This window comes from Equus asinus, chromosome X (assembly GCF_041296235.1).
Source record: "Equus asinus isolate D_3611 breed Donkey chromosome X, EquAss-T2T_v2, whole genome shotgun sequence".
NCBI classification, from domain to species: Eukaryota; Metazoa; Chordata; class Mammalia; order Perissodactyla; family Equidae; genus Equus; species Equus asinus.
The window spans coordinates 52,247,546-52,269,227 of record NC_091820.1 but is presented as its reverse complement, the minus strand read 5'-3'; the positions used below and the strand labels follow the sequence as shown (position 1 = coordinate 52,269,227).

General features: G+C 38.9%; 1 protein-coding gene and 1 long non-coding RNA gene across 9 annotated transcripts in view; one reads left to right on the top strand and one right to left on the bottom strand.

Moving 5' to 3' along the window:
- Positions 1-1,822, bottom strand: part of HEPH (hephaestin) — a 113,886-nt gene extending 112,064 nt beyond the window's left edge. For 4 of the 5 annotated variants that reach the window (XR_011499783.1, XR_011499782.1, XM_044764159.2 and 1 more), the window contains exon 1: positions 1,480-1,822. The gene's annotated coding sequence lies outside the window, so the exon portion shown is untranslated. The remainder of the gene's footprint in view (positions 1-1,479) is intronic. The other variant, XM_014830429.3, reaches the window with a different exon arrangement.
- The window catches only part of LOC139042700 (uncharacterized), a 245,991-nt gene that overhangs the window by 187,444 nt on the left and 36,865 nt on the right, over positions 1-21,682 (top strand). Inside the window, exon 1 of one of the 4 annotated variants that reach the window (XR_011499747.1) lies at positions 13,483-13,607. The exons of 2 other annotated variants lie outside the window; for them this stretch is intronic. This is a non-coding gene — a long non-coding RNA (uncharacterized lncRNA). Of the gene's footprint in view, positions 1-13,482; positions 13,608-21,682 lie in introns of those variants that run through there. One more of the 4 variants, XR_011499745.1, reaches the window with a different exon arrangement.

Here is a 21,682-nt window from a genome sequence, read left to right as displayed (position 1 = left end):
GGGACTCCAATCTGGCTGATGTTACTGGGGTGGGGTGAATGCAGGAGGGGGCAATGTGGGGTGCTCTCTTTTCCAGAAGCTAAACTACTGAAAGGTCTTGTTCCAGACAGTTTTGTACAAAACCTGGGATGTTTCTTTGACCACATCCAGGTGTTTTCCAAATCCTGGTTAGGATCTCAGGAGGAATTACAAGGAAGTGGGATGCTTTTCTCATATCACAGCTTGCTAGTTGGTCTTTGTTGACAGAGGGAGGAGAATGCACTCTCAGTGTGGCCAGTCAAAACTCACAGATGGATTCCAACAGCCCCATTTAAGAAATGGGGCCCTTTGCAAGAGTTACTAGATGTGGGAAGAGCACCCATCCCCACCACATTTTTCTCTTCTTGCTGTAAAGCAGTTATCAGCCCTGCCTGGTATTCTGAGGTAATAGTTGCTTGGTAATAGAGAAAAATTAAACTGATAATAAAACAAATAGCTTTCTACATGTCTGGCCCTATATTATCCACTTTATACGCACTCTTTCAATTAAATCTCATGATTATCTTGTGAAATGAATACTCTAATTCTCCTTATTTTACAACTAAAGTAAACCAGGCCCTGAGAAGAAAGGTAACTTGTTCTAGGTCATACAATTAGGAAGTAAAAGAAAGGGAAATTTTACTAGGTCTGTCTAGACTCTTAGCTACTATGCTACCACACTGTGCAGCTTAGAGGAGAAACACAGAGAGCCCTTTTGAGATGAGGGCAGTGACTTCACAATTATCGAGTGCCTGCTGTCCACCAGTCACTGCTAGATTTTTTTATATTAGTTAACTCTGCCTCTGCCATTTCTAGCAGCTCCTAGGGTAAAACCCCAGGGCTGTATTACCAATGTCTTCCATTGAGGAGACCAGATGTAGCTAAAAGATAGCCTGGATTAACATAACTTAATACCCTAAAAACTAAGAAGACTCAGAATAATTGGAAATATTAAATTAAAAAAAAAAGCTAAACTGAAAAAAAAATCAAAATGCGCACTAAATTTCTAGATTAACCGGGGTATGGATTTGTTTAAAGCCAAAGGCCATCTTTGTTCCTGGTAGAAAAAGAGGGTAGTGAAAAATCAAGGCCTGGGCCAATTGACCTAAGTTTCAGCCCCAGCTTGCCCTGGCAGTAATCAGCTGTGTGGCTTTGGTCCAGGCCCTTCTCTTCGCTGAGCCTCAGTCTTTCCATTTGTACAATGAGGGCCTTGAACTAAATATGGATCCTCCCAGCTCTGTAAATTTACATATCTAGGATTCCATGAAAAATGCACGTTCTTGATACTAAGAGTGAAAGAGAAAAAGTTTCAAAGTATAAGGAAAGAATAGATGCAGAGTAATTTGTGGAGAAAAGGTAGAGAACTCTGTATCTCTTTGGAAAGGATTGCATCTATTCACCAGATCCAGGTATAGGAAAGAAATAGTTTAAGATGGCGGTTCTACCGCCTAGTATTCTTACTTTATGATGAGGAGATCTTGGCTAGGAACAGCTGCTGTTCTTCAGGTAGGATCAACACATTTTTCTCTCCTGGATTTAAAGTGTCTGGAGCAGGGTCCAGGGAGGAAGACTCAAAGACTGAGCTAGTTGACAAAGTCTGGGTCATAAACCACTGAAGGTACTTAAGGGTGCCTAGACACTTAGGAGCTGTCCTCACAAACTGCACCCCAGGCCAAGCAAAGTAGAAGTACCAGTAGGGAGAAGCAATGAGCCACCAGCCTCAGCTCCCTCAGAAATGCTCAGTGATCAAGAGAAGCTGGATCAGGTCACAGCAGTCCCTGCAGTTATCTGCCTCTCCCCCCACTTGGCACATATGCAGACCTTGAACCTAGAAGGGGAAGTTGGGGACCAAACCTATTAAGCTAGGGCCCAAGTCCAGGCTCTAAGGCATTTATGACAGGGAGGGGATGGGATAAGGCCTCTGCTCTGACTCATGAAAGACAACAAGAAACAGGTCATATAGATGTACTTGAGTCAACACAGTGAAGGCTGCCAGAGGCCAGTTAGGCCAGGTTTCTGAGCTGGCATTATTCATTCAGCAATTCACTAAGAGGGCTCATAGTGCCTACTCCTTCTGCAAATCCTGGGAATAGTTCTGGTGCCTTTCCGCAGACGTGACCTAAAAAAAGTTTAAGTTGATACCTATAGACTGGGGATTGGTAAATTATTTCAGTAAAGGGCCAGTTAATACATATTTTATTTGTAAAACATATAGCCTCTGTCTGTCACAACTACTAAAATAGGCCATTGTAGCATGTTCAGCATATCTATGTACCAATAAAACTTAATTTACAAAAACAAGCAGCAGGACAGATTTGACCCAGGAGCTGTAGTTTGAAAACCACTACTACAGACTGTTTTGCAATATAGAGGTTTGCAATATGTCAAAATTATTAAGACTGTGGAAACTAGAATCAGACATCCTGGATTGAAATCCCAACTCTGCCACTTCCTGATTCTGTGACCTTGGAAAAGTCATTGAATACATCTAAAGTTCAGTTTTGCCTCTGTAAAATGGGGACAATAATAGTACCTCCTTCATAAGTCTGGTATGAGGACTGAAATAGAATTATACATATGAACTATTTAACACAGTGATCAGCACATAACAAATGCCCAAAAAGGAATTATCATTTTTAAATGCTCAATAAAGAAATAAATCTGAATTCTTCTTTTCTCATTCTTGGAAAAAAAAGTTCTATTAATTCATGGAGAAAAGAAAGAATATTTCAAGAATCCTGGCTTCAAGTTCTAGTTACACTACCAAAGAAAACAGAGTGATCCTGAAAAAGTCATTTTGCTGTTAAGGAACTCAGTTCGCTCACCTGTAAAGTGGAGAAGATGGACTAGATTTGTCATTTTTCAAAATTACTTTTGCTGGCAGAACTATTTCCCCCAACAGAATCTTACAGTAAACACACACTATCTATGGAAGATAAAAGTGGAGCTCTTCTGGTAAGGTTAGGAGAGAGAAAGGAAATGGGCAGGGCTTGGAGGTGCACAGGGACCTGCCCACTTGTACGCATCCCTACCCAGACAACATGGTTAAACTTGGAGCACCAGCAAAGAACTTTGATAGCACTGAAAGCAAATTTGAGAAGCACAAGACCAGAATGTGCTTAACAGTCCTTCAAATCTTAAATTCTGTTTTCACTAACCCATCCTTTCACTTTTTCATTTACTCAGTCAATATTTCCAGGTTACCTGTGTATGGGTAATCACAAGGGCATGGCCCTGGGATGGGTACAAAGATGAAGGGATCACAGAGACCCTCATGTTAGGGGCAACACTATCTAGCGTGAGAAGCATGGAATTTGGAGTCAGAAAGACCAGGGTTTTTATTCTGGCTGGCTCCTTCTGAGCTGTGTAACCTTGGGCAAGTCACTTAATGTTTCTGAACCTCTAGTTCCTCATCTGTAAAATAGAAACAGTAATACTTCCATGATTGGAATATTTTGAGGATTAAATAAGCTGGCATTTGTATGAATCTTTAGCACAGTGTTCAACACCTTAGCGCTTTCTCTGCTGTGTCCCCCACAATGAAATTTAGTGGCAGCCTTAAATGCCTGGTGAAAATAAAAAGCCATGGGCAGTGCCCTGGCATAGCCAGTCTCCATGCTTTATCTCAGGACTCTCTAATGAGCTTGCCCTTAGCAGTTTTTAAAAGGAAGGCCTCTTGGAAAAGTTGGAGGGGTACAAGGAGGAAGGAGTTGTCCCCTAGAGATCACTCCTCCGAAGCCACTGCCCTCCCTTTCTATTCCCCACTAACACTTCTGACCAGCAGGCTCCATCATGCTTTAAAAGGAATGATCTACACTGCTGTGATATATGACTGTCCTGGGCTCCCTTGGGGGACATTGTCTAGTTCTTGAACTCTGGGTCTTGAATTCTACTTGCTGATTTCTTTAGCCCTCCAAGACAGTGGATCTCACACTTCAGCATGCACCAGAATCCCTTGGAAGATTTGTTAAAATACTGAGTTTCTGCCTCAGTAAATCTGGGGTGAAGCCCGATAATTTGCATGTCTGACAAGTTCCCAGGTGATGCAAAAGCTGCTGGTCTGAGGACCGCACTTTGAGGACCACTGTTCGAGGCTAAGGGACTCGCGCTGAAGCTCACACCTTGTCGGCTAATTTGCATCTGCAGACTGATCCTTGAGATCTTGACACCTCTGGTCTTTAGGTATCCAATCTTCAGCTCCAGGTCAAAAGTATTTTTCCTTCAGCCTCTTGGGACCTCATTCATGTGGAGTCTCCCTGAGTATCCTCCCAACACCTATTTGTCTACTCCCTTTGCCCCAGACCCTTCCTGCCTGCTTGGGTGAACCTCCCATTCCCCTCCATGCTCTGTTAACGTGTCTTGTTTTCCTGCTACCTTCCTTGAACAGCTTTATAAATGGCATCAGCTCCTCCTTCAAACTCTTCTCTACATTCTCATGTGGCTTCCTGATTGTGAACTCTGGGCACAAGCAGTCCTGGTTTGAATCTTGGCTCTGCCTGTCCCTAAAGTGTATGATCTTGGGAAAGTCATTCGAGTTCTCCAAGCCTCAATTCATTATCTGTAAAATCAGGCTGTGAAAATAAAATGGAAGAAAGTCTGTAAAAAAGCTTCATGCAGGATCTGTCACAAAATGAGTGATCAGTAAATGCTAGCCTCTTTTTCCTTACTTCCTCTATTTTCCTCACACCCGCCTACCCTCCACCCCACTACTAAGGAGCTGGCAACAAACAAGAAAGATAAACAACGCAGGAATAAAGTTTTTCATTAGTATAAAAGGACATGGTAAGTGAGTGAAGGCAGGTCCATACAAAGTGATATAACAATTAAGAGAACAGAGAGGCCATTTTCAATGGGTTGGAGTCAGGATAAAGTTCATAAATGACTGAATGACATCACTTTTCCTCCAACTCCCATTTCTCGAGCCAGAAACATGAATATCATCCAAGATTTCTACCTTCTGTCTCACTCTCCACATCCTTTCCTTCAGCAAATCCTGTCATATTCATATTCTAAATATCTTTGGAATCCACCCGCTTCTCTCCATCTCCATCACTATAGCCTTGCTCTGAGCCATGCTCATGTCTTAATTGGATTACGGTAATAACCTCCTCATTATGTTTTTTGTCTTCATTCTTGCCCCCCCACAATCCAATCTTCAAATAACAGCCAAAGCTATTTTTCCCCAAACGCAAAGGTGATTGCATCTCTCCCTTACTTAAAACCCTCCAGCAGTGTAGCCTTATTGACTGAAACTGGAGTAATACAGAGATACGCAGGGCCCTTGGGGAAGGATGACATTTAAACTGGTGAAATGTTCCGTGTGTGTGTGTGTGTGTGTGAATGCACATATGGAAATATCTCCAAGATATATCATTAAGTAAAAGGTAAGGCACAGAACAGTATCTTGTATTTGCTTCACACACGCATACTTAAATGTATATACTTATACATGAGGATAAGGAATTTTTCTTCTGGAAATCATCACAAAAATATTTTTAACAGTGGTTTCCTTTAGGGAGAGAGACCTGGTTGGAGAGGAGGGTGACTTATTTTTCATTTTGAACTGTTTGAATTTTCAAGCCTCATATATTAATTCGTTTTTTTTTAAGTTATCTGGAAAGTGAAGACAAACTCACTTTTGTTACTTTCTATTTTTATGCATGCATGAGATAGAAACTTTTAACTATTATATTAAGAAAATTAATGACTTCTCATTTTCACTAGGATACAGGTCAAACTCTTTAACATGGTCTATATTGCCCTTTGTGATCTGGCTCCTTCTAATCTTTCTAGTTCACTGCTTCCCTCCCTCACCTTATAGTCTATGCTCCACCCATGTCAGAGTTCTGTCAGTTTGTCAGTTTTCCAAGGTACTTTGTGCTTTCTCTTACCTCCAGACCTCATATATTCTTCTATCTCACTCAAACACTCTTCCCCCATTCTTCCTCCCTCTCATCTTTTAGGTCTCAGTTTAGAATTCTCTTCTTGCAAGCAGTCTTCCTTGATGTTCTGTGTTTCTCAATTAGGTGTTTCTGCCATGTGCTCCCAATGCACCCCGTATATTTAATCAAAGTTTATTGGAATTGCTTGTTTAACTGCCTGTCTTCACAGCTTATAATGGAAGTCCTGTGAAGTCAGGGATCACATCTTTCTTGCTTCCCATTGTAGCCTGAGAAACTAGCACAGCACTTGGTACAAACTTGGTGCTCAATAAATATTTGCTAGATGAATGAATGCATGAATGATGAATAAAATAATGAATATGACAACTTTTGAGCTGGGTTTCATGGTTAGCAAAGTCCTACTAGAAAACGGCTACATTTGTAACCTTCATGTTTGGGTCAGTGACTAAGTTGGGACTTTTCTAGTGTTAAGGTTGACTTAGTTGTACCTAATAGTTTCATTCTTTGGCCAATAAACCTGTTCCCAAAAGACCTGTGTATATGTCACAGTCAGTTCCTCTGCTATTCTGATTGATCCATTGTAACTAGCCCAGCCCTGTTGCTCTAAGCATCTGACCCCAAAATCATTCCAGATTACTTTGGGTTAGAAGAATAGTGAGTAAAAAAGAGACCTCAGAAGTCAAAGAGGGTGTTTGCTTTTAGCTTAGGTTGCCTCACAGAGCTCTTAAAGAAACTGCATTTATCTGTTTTATATTTTGGGTTAAAAAGCCATGTAGATTTTCATTGAAAGAAAGGGTTCTTGGCAAAATAAACCTGAAAACTCCCGATACAACATTCTTTCCAAATGGCTATACAGATTCTGCTTGTATGCCTCTAATAACTGAGAGCTCACGATCTCTGAAGGCAGTCCATTCAACTTCTGGATTACTTTTCCTTATATTAAATAGCCAAACATTTGCCTTCTTCTATCTTCTGGTCATTGGTTCCTTTTCCTGTGGAATTCAAGATTCCTGAGAAAAAATTTTAGTCAATGTCATCTCACCCCTAATTTAACAGCAAAAGAACCAGCTCTCTTGTAGAGAGCATTTCTCTTCCTGGGCACCTACAATACAGTGCTGGCTCCCAGGCCCCATCTTTTCTTTTTTCTCATGCCAGTGCTTTCTTCATTCCCAGAGAACTGTGGTAGAAAGAGCCATGATGGTGGCTGGCCTAACCACTGTCTGGAGAAATTGGCCATCTACATGATGTGATTTAAGGGACTCAAATAAACCTACTCTGCCTCCCAAAATGACAACTTCATTTGGTGAAATTGGACCCAGGAGTGAGGACTATATTCCACTCCTCACTATGACACAATCCCATGTGTGACCTGAAGTGGGCTATTTTCCTTCTTTGGCCTCAGTCTTCTTGCTTGTAAGATGAGAACCTTGTATTGGCTGGTCTTTGAGGTCCCTTCCAGCTCTCACATCCTATATTTCTGTGATTCAGGTTTTTGGATCAGAGCCCACCAGCATCTAGAAAGCATGTGAATGTGTCTAAACACAACTTATACGCCCTCTATGTTTGCATGAGTGACTTTATGGCAAGTTCCTCATTTGGGAAAATGAATTGTGTGAGGTCTCAAACTCTAGATCTCTATTCACATGTAGGCATTCTCAGAATACACCTGCTCTTCCAGGAAATGTGAAGACGATCAAAGCTCAAGGTATAACCCAGGCTGTGGCAGATGTGTCCTTTCTCAGCCCTTCTTTCCAAACCAATTGATCTACTCCTTTGGCTACTTATCTTGTTACAGTGGTAAGGACAGTAGATTGAGAGTGGGGGTTAGGTAGGCAGAATAGTGCCTTCCCCAAAGATGTTCATGTCCTAATCCCAAGAACCTGTGAATATGTTATTTTACATGACAAAGAAGAATTAAGGTTGCAAATTAAATTAAATTTGTTAATCATCTGATATTTAAATGAGATTATTCTGGATTATCTGGGTGGGCACAATGTTATCACAACAGTCCTTTAAAGTGGAAAAGAAAGGTAGAGGATGAGATCAGAGTGATGAAGTGGCAGAAGGACTCAACCCACTGTTGCTGGTTTTGAAGATGGAGGAAGACAGCCATAAGCCAGATAATTCAGGTCTCTAGAAGCTGGAAAAGGCAAGTAAATGGGTTATCTCATACAGCCTTCAGAAGGAATGCAGCCTTGTTGACACCTTGATTTTAGCCCAATGAGACCCATTTTAGACTTCTAACTTATTAGAATTGTAACATCATAAATATGTGTTGTTTTAAGCAAACAAGTTTTTGCTAATTTGTTACAGCAGAAATATGAAACTAATGTAAGGGACAACAGACTTAACTCTGAGTCCTGCTATTGCCACATACTAGCTGTGTGTTATTGGGCAGATTTCTTTACCTGTCTAATATTTAGAGTCCTCATCTGCAAAGTGAGGAAAAACCACCTTGTTTGCTAACATCACATGTAGCCCTGAAGATCAAATAAAGTAAAAGTGCCATATAAATGCATGGTAGAATATTCTGTACAACAAAAATATTATAAGAGAAGTGTAAAGATGAGCAAAAGACCAGGGAAAATATCTGCCACATATATAACAGATAATGAATTACTATCCAGAATATATATATATATATATATATATATATATGTATACATATATATGTATGCATGTATGTATATAATAGGCAAAATACATAAACAAAAAAGAAAACCCAAATGGAAAATAAACACATGAAAAGATATTCAAACTCACTAGTAATCAGAGAGATGAAAATTAAAAATCAAAGTAGCAAATGATACAATTTTTCACCAACCAACTATTATCGGTTAACATTCTTAAAACATTTCAAAAATTGATAAATGCATGCAAATGTGTGAGGAAACAAGCCCTCTCATACTTTAATGAAAGCTCTATATTGGTGGAAGCTGCACAGAGAATAATTTGTTAATATGTACTAATATTTAAAATGTATATACTTTATACTACAGCAATTCTTACTCTTGGATATTCACCAAAAAGGACACAAATGGACAAGGGTGTTCATTGCAACACTGTCTATGATAGCAATAGCCTTGGACAAATAAGCTGTGTTATCACAATGCATTGCTATGCAGCAGTTTGAAATGAGGCAAAAAATTAAGATGAAATGATGGATGGATAGATGAATGTATAGGCAGACGTGATGAAGCAAGCATAGTAAAGTGTTAATGGTAGAATCTATCTTGTAGGTATATAGATATTCTCTGTAAAATTCATTCGAATTTGCTGTATGTTTCAAGTTTTTCATAATAAAATATTTGAGGGAAAAGAATATGCTGATTAGATGAAGAAAACAACACTGACAACAAAAGTAATGAGTCATATTTGTGTTACAAAGATAGACATATACATATGACAGACTAGAGCAGGTGCAGAACGATACAATACCACTTCTGTTCAAAAATATACAAATATGACAATGTTATGCAATTTATTTAGGTAAAATAAGTATGCATTTGTGCAGTTACAAAATAATATATACGATTGTATAAAGTACACACACTATCACAGAAGAAGTGTCATTATACAAAATACACACACAGACAAACTAAGAAAATCATAGCAATAACCTACAAGGTAGAAGACAGTGTGTGTATACCAGGATTGAGGTAATGGTCAAGGAGACGTTAACCTAATCTGTAATATTAATATTTTACAAAAATAATGTTACCAGAAATCACTTTACAAATAAAAGCTAAAATAGGGGCTGTCTCCGTGGCTGAGTGGTTAAGTTCGGGTGCTCCGCTGCGGTGGCCCAGGGTTCGGATCCTGGGTGCGGACATGGCACTGCTGGTCAGGCCACGTTGAGGTGGCGTCCCACATCCCACAACTATAAGGACCTACAACTAGGATATACAACTGTGTACGGGGAGGGGGGCGGGGGTTGGGGAGATAAAGCAGAAAAAAAGAAAAAAAAGCTGAAATAACATTAAAATATAAATATATACATACACATATGTGTGTATATATGTATATATACTCATTCTCCCCATTAAAGACCCAAGCTATCTGTGGTAAGCATGAATTATGAATACTTATTGCTCCCTACCACAGAGACTTCCCCAAAGGATCCCTTTCCTACTAGCTCCTAACCTTTTGTCTCTAGCCCTCAGAGGACTAGAGCCCTCTCTCCCTTTAACGCCTGGTCAAACCTGTGAAGTGATTAAGTGTGAAGGCTCTGAAAACAGCCAACATGGAATTGAATCTTTCAATTCCCATTAAATTCTCTGCCACTTCCTAGGTGTGGACTTTAGACAGGTTACTTAAACCTCACTATGCTTCAGTTCTCTCATCTATAAAAAGGAGATAATAGTACCTCACAGGGTTGTTGTGAGGATCATGTGATTTAATACATGGTAAGTACATAGGATGCCTTCTAGCACATAGAAGATTCTCAAATGTTAGCTAGTATTGCCTGTGAAATCCGCATAATTTTGACTAATAGTTCTGACTGCTATGGTTTACTCAAAGGAAGCCATTATTCCTGCTTCTCTGACTCATTTAAATTTTACAAGAAACTTAAAGAAACTTTTCTTTCTGAGGCAATGGTTACCTATAAAAATAGTGTTAAGATAAAAAAGTTATAGATGCCAAAATGCAATGTCAGTTTATACTCAGAGCCTAGTTAGGAGTATAAACATGTTGAACCTCCCCCCACTTCACTTGAAATGCTCTTCCTCTCACTTTCCACTAATCCAACTCCTTCCTATCCTTCAAGGACAAGTTGAAATCTCACCTCGTCCAGAAAGTCTTCTCTGACTCTAGCCTTCATGAACTGCTTCCTTCTAGAGCATTTTAGTTGGTATCAAGCAGCGTAGCTTTTAATCCAATAACGTGTCATAGCACTTTCCAGTAATTCAGTGTGGGAGTTTTGTCTTAATTATGATGGTGAGATATTTTGTCACTGCGCTGATTACCAGGATTGAGCCACATGACTCACATAACAGGTTTCCTTTCCTTTCTTACTACTCCTGGTGATGGAAAGAAATGTAGTAGGCTTTGCAGACACGTAGTGGTCTGATTGCTGAGCCAAATATGAATTAAAATGTATGAGTATTGTTTAACAGTGGGTTTACTGGGTTCATTACTGGGATCTCTTAGAGCCTGGCATAATGTTCTATACATGATAAATATCTGTTGAATGGATGCATCAAGGAAGAGTAACACTGGCACACACTACAAAAAGTATAAAATAGATCCACTAAAACCTAATGATCTAATAAATACTTAGATTAAAATACCTATTGTGGCAAAAGGCATGGTTTCAAGGAAAGCAAATACTTTGCTTTAGTTTTTTAAAACAAAAACTTTCTACTGTATAAATCTTGATTAAGAGACAATTTATTCGTAGAGTTCACCTGTGAAGCTATCTGGTCCTGGGCTTTTATTTGTTGGAAGATTTTTGGTTACTAATTCAATCTCCTTGCTCATTATTGTTGTGTTAACATTTTCTGTTGTTCATGATTCAATCTTGGTGAGCTGTGTTTTTCTAGGAATTTATCCATTTCCACTAAATTATCTAATTTGTTGGCATATAATTTTCATAGTTGTCTCTTATGATTCTTTACATTTTTGTGGTATCAGTTGTAATGTCTCCTCTTTCACTTATAATTTTATTAATGTGAGTTATCTCTCTTTTTTCTTAGTCTAGCTAAGGCTTGCCAATTTTATCTTTTCATAAAATGAGCTCTTAGTTTTCTCAATCTTTTCTATCGTCTTTCTAGTCACTAATTCATTTATTTCTGCCCTAATCTTTATTTCTTTCCATCTGCTAAGTGAAATAAGCCAGGCAGAGAAAGAAAAATACTGTATGGTATCACTTATATATGAATATTTTTAAAAAGCCAATTCCATAGAAACAGAGAATAGAATGGTAGTTGCCAGGGGCTGAGGGAAGAAGAAAGTGAGGTTATGTAGGTCAAAGGTCACAAATTTTAAGTTATAAGAGGAATAAGTTCTGAGGATCTACTGTACAGCACGGTGACTACAGTTAAAAATACATTATTATATACTTGAAAGATGTTGAGAGTAGATCTTAAGTGTTTTTACCACCAAAAAAAAAAGAGTTAACTATGTTAACTATGTGAAGTTATGGATGGATGTGTTAATTACTTTGATCTTGGCAATGCTGAAATTCTACAACATATATATACACATATATATCAAATCATCACCTTGTACACTTTAAATAAATACAATTATATTTGTCAATTATTCATAAAGTTAAAAAAGATAATCTATAAAGTAAAAAAAGAATTTTTTGATCAATAGAGAAAAGTTTCTGGAAGTAAGGCTGAGTTTCTGTTATGTGATAGTTTTGATCAACAGAAGAAAATTTCTGGACAGAAGGGCCCAGTTCTGTGATCTGAAATAGGAAAAGGCATCAGTGTAAAATACAGAATCTAAATTCCCATCAGTCACAGAAATGACTGATACTAAACAAATACTTCATTCCATTAGGAGACTGGAGAGAAAAACAGTGAGGTAGTGTTTAAATACGTGTAACTATGACTTGCATTTTTATACCAGTTTCTTTACAAGCCTCCTGTAAAATCACTTTTTCTTTCAGGATTCTCAGCTAGCAAAGTAAAAGGAAAACATTTATAAACCCTGGGCACCCCAAGTAAATCATATCTAGGATATCATGTGTTTGAGGGGCTTTTCAAATTTTAAAGTGATAAGTTAAAGTGACATATAAACACAAAAGACTTTTGTTAGTATTCTTCCACTTCTCACGACTCTCAGTCACCTATATGCTATTCTATTGCCATGGTTATGACCACAATTCAGTGCCTAATTACACAGCTTTATACCTGAAATGCATTTAAAAGTGGAAATAAAAAGGAACAAGATGATGTCTTTTTTAAATGGCTTGTAGATCTTTTACTTTTTAAAATGTTTTCCTCCTCTTTCTCCATCTGTCTCCTCTCCTATTTTTCACTTGTTCCTCTCCCCCACTAATTCCCCTTCCTTGTACCCTCTTCTACTGTTTTGCTTTTTTCTTCATCTTGTTTCTTTCTCTTCTCTTTCTCTCCTCATTCTCTCTGTTCTTCAACTTTGTTTGCTGTTTCAATCACTCCCTTCTCTGACATCTCTCACAACTCTCACATTTTCTTTTCTTATGCTAAAAGATAATCATTTTTTTAATTATTTTTACTTTTTATTGCAGTAACATTGGATTATAACATTATATAACTTTCAGGTGTACATCGTAATATATTTTGAACTCTGTATGGATTACATCATGTTCGCCAGCCAAAGACTAATTACAATCCATCACCACACATGTGATCCCAATCACCCCTTTCACCTTCCTCACTCCTAGCTTCCCCTCTGGTAAGCACCAATCCAATCCCTGTTGCTGTGAGTCTGATTGTCATTGTTTATCTTCTACATATGAGTAAGACCATATGGTATTTGACTTTCTCCCTCTGACTTATTTCACTTAGCATAATACGCTCAAGGTCCATCCATGTTGTCACAAATGGCCAGATTTCATCATTTCTTATGGCTGAGTAGTATTCTGTTATGTATATATACCACATCTTCCTTATCCATTCATCACTTGATGGGCACCTAAGTTGCTTCCAAGTCTTGGCTATTGTGAATAATGCTGTGATGAACATAGGAGTGCAGGTATCTTTATGCATTTGTGTTTTCAAGTTCTTTGGATAATACCCAGCAGTGGGATAGATGGATCATATGGTAGATCTACTGTTAATTTTCTGAGGAAACTCCATACCGCTTTCCATAGTGGCTGCACCAGTTTGCACTCCCACCAGTAGTGTACCAGGGTTCCCTTCTCTCAGCATCCTCTCCAACACTTGTTGTTTCCTGTCATGTTAATTATAGCCATTATGACCAGATTGAAGTGATATCTCATTGTAGATTTGATTTGCATTTCCTTGATAGCTAATGATGTTGAACATCTTTTCCTGTGCCTGGTGGTCATCTGTACATCTTCTTTAGAGAAATCTCCGTTCAGATCTTTTGCCCAGTTTTTAATTGGGTTGTTGGTTTTTTTCTTGTTGAGACGTATGAGTTCTGTGTATATTTTAGATATTAACCCCTTATCTGATATATGGTTTGCAAGTATATTCTCCCAATTGTTAGGCTGTCTTTTCGTTTTGTTGATCATTTCCTTTGCTGTGCAGAAGCTTTTTAGTTTGATGTAGTCCCATTTGTTCATTTTTCCTTTTGTTTCCCTTGCCCGGTCAGACATGGTACTTGAAAATACGCTGCTAAGACCGAAGTCAAAGAACATACTGCCTATGTTTTCTTCTAGAAGTTTTGTGGTTGCACGTCTTACATTCAAGTCTTTAATCCACTTTGAGTTGTTTTTGTGCGTGGTGTAAGGGTATGGTCTAGTTTCATTCTTTTGCATGTGGCTGTCCAGTTTTCCCAACACCATTTATTGAAGAGACTCTCCTTCCTCCATCGTATGCTCTTGGCTCCCTTGTCGAATATTAGCTGTCCATAAATGTGTGGGCTTACTTCTGGGCTCTCGATTCTGTTCCATTGATCTGTGTGTCTGTTTTTGTGCCCAGCACCGTGCTGTTTTGGTTACTATGACTTTGTAGTATATTTTGAAATCCAAGAGTGTGATACCTCCAGCTTTGTTCTTTTTTCTCAGGAAGCCTTGGCTATTCGGGGTCTTTTGTTGCTCCATATAAATTTTAAGATTCTTTGTTCTATTTGTGTGGAAAATATTGTTGGAACTTTGATAGGGATTGTGTTGAATCTATAGATTGCTGTAGGAAGTATGGACATTTTAACAATGTTAATTCTTCCAATCTGAGAGCACCGGATATCCTCCCATTTCTTTGAATCTTCTTCGATTTCTGTCAATAATATTTTATAGTTTTCAGTGTACAGATCTTTCATCTCTTTGACTAAGTTTATTCCTAGGTATTTTATTCTTTTCTTTGCAATTTTAAATGGGATTGTATTCTTAATTCCTCTTTCTGCTACTTCATTGTTAGTGTATAGAAACAGAACTGACTTTTGTACGTTGATTTTGTATCCCGCTACTTGATCGTATTCCTTTATTGTTTCTAAAAGTTTTTTAGTGGATTCTTTTGGGTTTTGTAGATATAAAATCATGTCGTCTGCAAAGAGGGACAGTTTCACTTCTTCTTTTCCAATGTGGATCCCTTTTATTTCATTTTCTTGCCTGACTGCTCTGGCTAGGACTTCCAATACTATGTTAAATAAGAGTGGTAACAGTGGGCATCCTTGTCTGGTTCCTGTTCTTAAAAGGATAGCTTTAAGTTTTTCCCGTTCAGAATGTTATTCCCTGCGGGTTTGTTATATATGGCCTTTATTATGTTGAGTTATTTTCCTTCTATACCCATTTTATTTATAGTTTTTATCATAAATGGATGATGTATCTTGTCAAATGCTTTCTCTGCATCTATTGAGATGATAATGTGGTTTTTATTCTTCATTTTTTTAATGTGGTGTATCACATTGATAGGCTTGCAGATGTTGAGCCATCCCTGCATCCCAGGATTGAAACCCACTTGAGCATGATGTATGATATTTTTAATGTATTGTTGTATTCGATCGGCTAGTATTTTGTTGAGGATTTTTGCATCGATGTTCATCAGTGATATTGGCCTGTAATTTTCTTTTTTTGTGTTGTCCTTCTCTAGTTTTGGTATCAGGATAATGTTGGCTTCATAGAATGAGTTAGGAATCCTCCCCTCCTCTTCAATTTTTTGAAGAGTTTGAGAAGGATAGGTATTAAGTCTTCTTTGAATGTTTGGTAGAATTCACCAGGGAAGCCATCTGGTGCTGGACTTTTATTTTATGGGAGGGTTTTGATTACTGTTTCGATCTCCTTACTGGTGATTGGTCTATTCAAATTTTCTACTTCTTCTTGGTACAGTTTTGGAAGGCTGTATGTTTCTAAGAATTTATCCATTTCTTCTAGATTATCCAATTTGTTGGCATATAGCTTTTCGTAGTATTCTCTTATCTTTTCTATTTCTGAGGTGTCCATTGTAATCTCTCCTCTTTCATTTCTGATTTTATTTATTTGAGCCTTCTCTCTTTTTTTCTTGGTGAGTCTAGCTAAGGGTTTGTCAATTTTGTTTATCTTTTCAAAGAACCAGCTCTTGGTTCCATTAATTTTTTCTATTGTTTTCTTAGTCACTATTTCGTTTATTTCTGCTCTGATTTTTATTTCCTTCCTTCTGCTGATTTTGGGCTTTGTTTGTTGTTCTTTTTCCAGTACCTTTAGATGCAATTTTAGATTGTCTATTTGGGATTTTTCTTCTTTGTTGAGGTAGGCCTGAATTGCTATAAACTTCCCTCTTAGAACTGCTTGTGCTGTATCTCACAGATTTTGGCATGTCCTATTTTCATTTTCATTTTTCTCCAGGAAGTTTTTTATTTCTCCTTTGATTTCTTCATTGACCCAATCGTTGTTCAGTAGCATTTTGTTTAATCTCCACATTTTTGTGGTTTTCTGCTGTTCTTCCTGTAGTTGACTTCTAGTTTCATACCTTTGTGGTCAGAAAAGATACATGGTCTTGTGTCGATCTTCTTAAATTTATTGAGACTTGTTTTGTGGCCTAATATGTGATCAATCCTGGAGAATGTTCCATGTGCATTTGAAAAGAATGTGTATTCTGTCGTTTGTGGATGGAATGTTCTGTATATATCTACTAAGTCCATCTGGTCTAATGTGTCCTTTAAGGCCAGTGTTTCCTTATTGATCTCCTGTTTGGATGATTTACCTATTGGTGTAAGTGGAGTGTTAAAGTCCCCTACTATTAGTGTGTTACTGTCTATTTCTCCTTTTATGTCTCTTAATAGTTGCTTTATATATTTAGGTGTTGCTATGTTGGGTGCATAGATATTTACAAGTATTACATTTTCTTGTTGGATTGTTCCCTTTATCATTATGCAGTGCGCGTCTTTGTCTCTTGTTAAAGTGTTTGTTTTAATGTCTATTTTGTCTGATATAAGTATTGCTACCCCTGCTTTCTTTTCTTTGCCATTTGCATGTAATATCTTTTTCCATCCTTTCACTTTCAGTTTGTGAGTGTTTTCACGTCTAAAGTGTGTCTCTTGTATGCAGCATATACATGGGTCTTGTTTTTTTTTTTTTTTTTTTATCCAATTGGCCACCCTACTCCTTTTGATTGGAGCATTTAGTCCATTGATGTTTAGAGTAGCTATTGATAAATATGCATTTATTGCCATTTTGTATACTTTTTTTCTGGGTGTTTTAGTAGTTCTTCTCTGTTCCTTTCTTTTTCTCTTGCTCTCTTCCCTTGTGGTTTGATGGCTTTGTTTAGTAGTATCTTTGATTTCTTTTGTCTTAATTTTTGCTTGCTTATTATAGGTTTCCATTTTTGATTACCATGAGGATGCTATTTCATATTATATGTATATAACAGTCTATATCAAGTTGATATTCTGTTTCGCTGGACCTTTTTCTAAAAGCTCTATTTTTTCACTCCCCTCCTCCCACCCTTTATTTTTTTCAAACCATATATAGTCTCTTCTTATTTTTTTTTTTATCAAGATTGGCACCTAGGCTAACAACTGTTGCCAATCTTCTTCTTTTTTTCTTAAGGATTGACACCTGGCTAAGAACTGTTGCCAATTTGCCAATCTTTTTTTTTTTCTGCTTTATCTTCCCAAACTCCCCCTGTACACAGTTGTATATCTTAGTTGCAGGTCCTTCTAGTTGTGGGATGTGGGATGCCGCCTCAACATGGCCTGACAAGTGGTACCATGTCTGCACCCACGATCCAAACCCTGGGCCACTGCAGCGGAGCATGCAAACTTAACCACTCAGCCACGGAGCTAGCCCCATAGTCTCTTCTTTAGTGTGTGTCCATCCATTGCCCTCTTATGATTGAAATAGGTGATTTTAGTACATTTGTCTTTTAACCATCGTATCATCTTCACAGGTAGTTACTCTACTACCTTTACTATATTTTTAGCTTTACAAGTGATTTTATTGCATGTTTTTTGTTGTTGTTGTTTGTTTTGTAGATAATAATTTTTTTATCTCGATTTGTGGTCATTGCTTTCCCACTTAAATAAGTCCTTTCAGCATTTCTTGTAGAACTGGTTTCTTAGTGATAAACTCCTCTAATTTTTGCTTGTCTGGGAAGCTCTTTATCTCTCCTTCCAATCTGAATGACAACCTTGATGGATAGACTATTCTTGGCTGTATGTTTTTTCCTTTCAGCACTTTAAATTCGTCTTGTCCTTCTCTTCTTGCCCATAGGGTCTCGGCTGAGAATTCCACTGATAGCCTGATGGTCTTCCCTTTATATGTCACTTGTGGCCTTTCTCTTGCCACTTTTGGGATTCTCTCTTTATCTTTAATTTTGGACATTTTAATTATAATATGTCTTGGTATGAACCTCTTTGGGCTTAACTTGTTTGGAGCTCTGTGTGCTTCCTGAACTTGGATGTCTGTTTCCTTCCTCAGATTAGGAATATTTTCATCTATTATTCCTTCAAATACGTTTTCTGCCTCTTTGTCTTTCTCTTCTCTTTCTAGGACACATAAAATTCGAATGTTAGTATGCTTGATATTGCCCCAGAGTTCCCTTAGACTGTTCTCATTCTAATTCTTTTTTCTTTTTTCTGTTCTGCTTGGATGTTTTCCTCTAGTCTTTCATCTAGCTCGCTGACCCATTCTTCTGCCACCTCTACTCTGCTATTGAGTCCCTCTAGTGAATTTTTCATTTCCAGTATTGTAGCCTTCAATCTGATTTTTTTTATACCTTCCAGTTCTTTGCTGATGTGCTCACTGTGTTCATCCAGACTTCTCCCAATATCTGTGAGCATCCTCATGATATTTTGTTTGAACTCTTTGTCAAGTAAGTCGCTTGTTTCTGTTTCATTTTGTCCTTTTTCTGGGGTTTTGTCCTGTTCCCTCGCTTGGAAAGTATTCCTTTGTCTCCTCATTATGCCACTTCCTCTGTGATTATTTCTATGTATTAGGTGAGTCACCTATGTCTCCTGATCTTGGAGAAGTGGCCTTATGTATGAGGTGTCTTATGAGGCCCAGCAGTGTGCTTCCCTCTCATCACCAGTCCAGAAGATCCAGGAGTGACTCCTTTGTGGGCTACTTATGTCCTTCTGCTGTGGCAGGGTTGCTCACACTGCAGGTACCCAGGGAGTCTAGTCTTTCCTTCCCTGGACAGCTGTTTATAAATCCGGTTTGGGGGGCCTCAGCACCATTGGCTGCAAAGTTTTTCAGCACACTCCTATTGCAGTTTTCCTCTTAATGGGATTGGTACCCAGTGTAGCTGGTTGCTAGGCTTAGGAGCTTACAATTGCTATAGTCCTCAGGCCTACAAGGCTGTTGTCAGATCTCTTATGTGTGCAGCTGAGTGGGGCTGGCCCTAGGCATGGGAGCACTCAATTGTTTCCAGATTTGGATGGTGGGGCTGATCCTTTTCATGGCTATTTGTGAAGCACAGGTTTTCTGCTGCTGCTAAGCCTCACCCCCCACAGGACCACACAGACTGTGAAGACAGTCCTGGTCCATGCAAACTTCTCAACCCCCTGTAGCATACCCCGACACCACACTACAGAGGCTCCCCTCCTCTCCCCCATGCCCCCCACAGTTCACCTGGTCCTCACACAGGCCCTGCCCCACAGAGGCAGACACCCTTGCCTGGCTGTAGAGGATCAAGGCACCCAGTCAATGCAGTCTGAAAAGTAGCCTGAGTGCTTTCTGTTAGGTGGGGCTAGTCCCTAGGGCAGATTGCCTGCCCTGGTTGAACTGGATTAAATCTGTGCTCTAGGGGGTGTGTGTGAGACCCTGGGCTCACAGGCCAAGTCATGAACCTCAATGGTGCCCACCTGGGTCTGTGTCAACATGCCTGGACCAGGTCAGAACAATGCCCCCCACCAATGTCTCAGTCTCTGGAGAGGTCCCTCCTCTCATCAGTATGCCTCCAGTATCTACCAGGTGAGCCTCTTTTCACCAAAGCGCTGCCAGCCTTCTCTCTGGTGATTTTAGGTTGCTGCAATGAGTGAGTTTGTGCATGAGCCCTTTAAGACCTGGGTCTTTTCGTCTTTCAGCTGATAGCTTTTCTGGGGGTATCCTCAGTGAAGTTAATAGCCAGAAAAGCTATACAGTAAGACCACCATCTCTGTTGGGCTGAGCCTGAAGGATGCTTATAGCAGTATCAACCCCTGCTCCAGATCTCACTCCTCCAGATAGGGCTGTGTACTTTAGGGTGCCTCCTGCCTGGGCAGCTGAGAAGCTCCGCTGCTCCCAAAGGTGGCTTTTTTCCTCTCCAGCAGGAATTTCTGCCTCTTCAGCCTTAGTCAGGTCTGTCCCTTGTTGTGGGGGTTCTTTTTATCCAGTTTTCAGTTTTCTCTCTAAGGTAATTTTTCCAAAAACAATTGTAACCTGGTTGTGTTCGTCAGAGGAGATGAGTTCAGAGTCTGCTTACAGAGCCGTCTTGACAAGATCTGGGGGGGTGGGGGTTTGGATAATTTTCTTACCCCTATTTGTGCTTCTCTTTCCCACTTAAATAAGTCCCTTCAGTATTTCTTGTAGAACTGGTTTCGTGGTGATAAATGCTTTCAATTTTTACTTGCCTGGGGAGCTCTTTATCTCGCCTTACGTTCTGAATAACAGCCTTGCTGGATAGAGTACTCTTGGCTGTAGGTTTTTTCCTTTCAGCACTCTAAATGTGTCATTCCACTCTCTTCTAGCCTGTTGGGTTTCAGCTGAGATATCCACTGATAGCCTTATGGGCTATACTTTTTTATATCACTTTTTTGCTTTCTCTTGCCACTTTTAGGATTCTGTCTTTATTTTTAATGTTGGACATTTTAATTATAATATGTCTTGGTGTGGGCCTCTTTGGGCTTATGTTTTTTGGTGCTCTCTGTGCTTCCTGTACTTGGATGACTGTTTCCTTCCTTAGGTTAGGACAGATTTCAGCTATTATTTCTTCAAATAGATTCTATGCCCCTTTGTCTTTCTCTTGTCCTTCTGAAACATCTATAATACCTATACCTATAATGTTAGTGCACTTGATATTGTATCAGATGTCCCTTAGACTGTTCTCATTCTTTTCAATTCTTTTTTCTTTTCTCTGTTCAGCTTGGGTGATTTCCTCTAGTCTTTCATCCAGCTTACTGATCTGTTCTTCTGTATTATATACTCTGCTATTGATTCCCTTTAGTGAATTTTTAATTTCCAGTATTGTATTCTTCATTTCTGATTGGTTCTTTTTTATATTTTCCAATTCTTTGTTGACATTCTCACTGTGTTCATTCAGTCTTCTCCCACTATCTGTGAGCATCCATATGAGTTTTTGTTTGCACTCTTTGTCAGGTAGATTGCTTATTTCTGTTTTATTTAGTTCTTTATCTGGGATTTTGTCCTGTTCCCTTTCTTGGAATGTATCCCTTTGCCTCCTCATTATGCCTCTTTCTCTGTGCTCATATCTATATACTAGGTGAGTCAGCTATGTCTCCTGATCTTGGAGAAGTGGCCTTATGTAAGAGATGCCTTTTAAGGCACAGCAGTGTGCTACCCTCTAATCAACAGTCCAAATAATCCAAAAGTGACCCCTTTGTGGGCTACTTGTGTCCTTCTGTTGTGGCAGGGTTGCTCATAATGCAGGTATCCAGGGAGTCTAGTCTTTCCCTCACTGGCTGGCTGTTTGTAAGTGGGGTTTGTGGAGCCCCAGGACTGTTTGCTGCAAGGT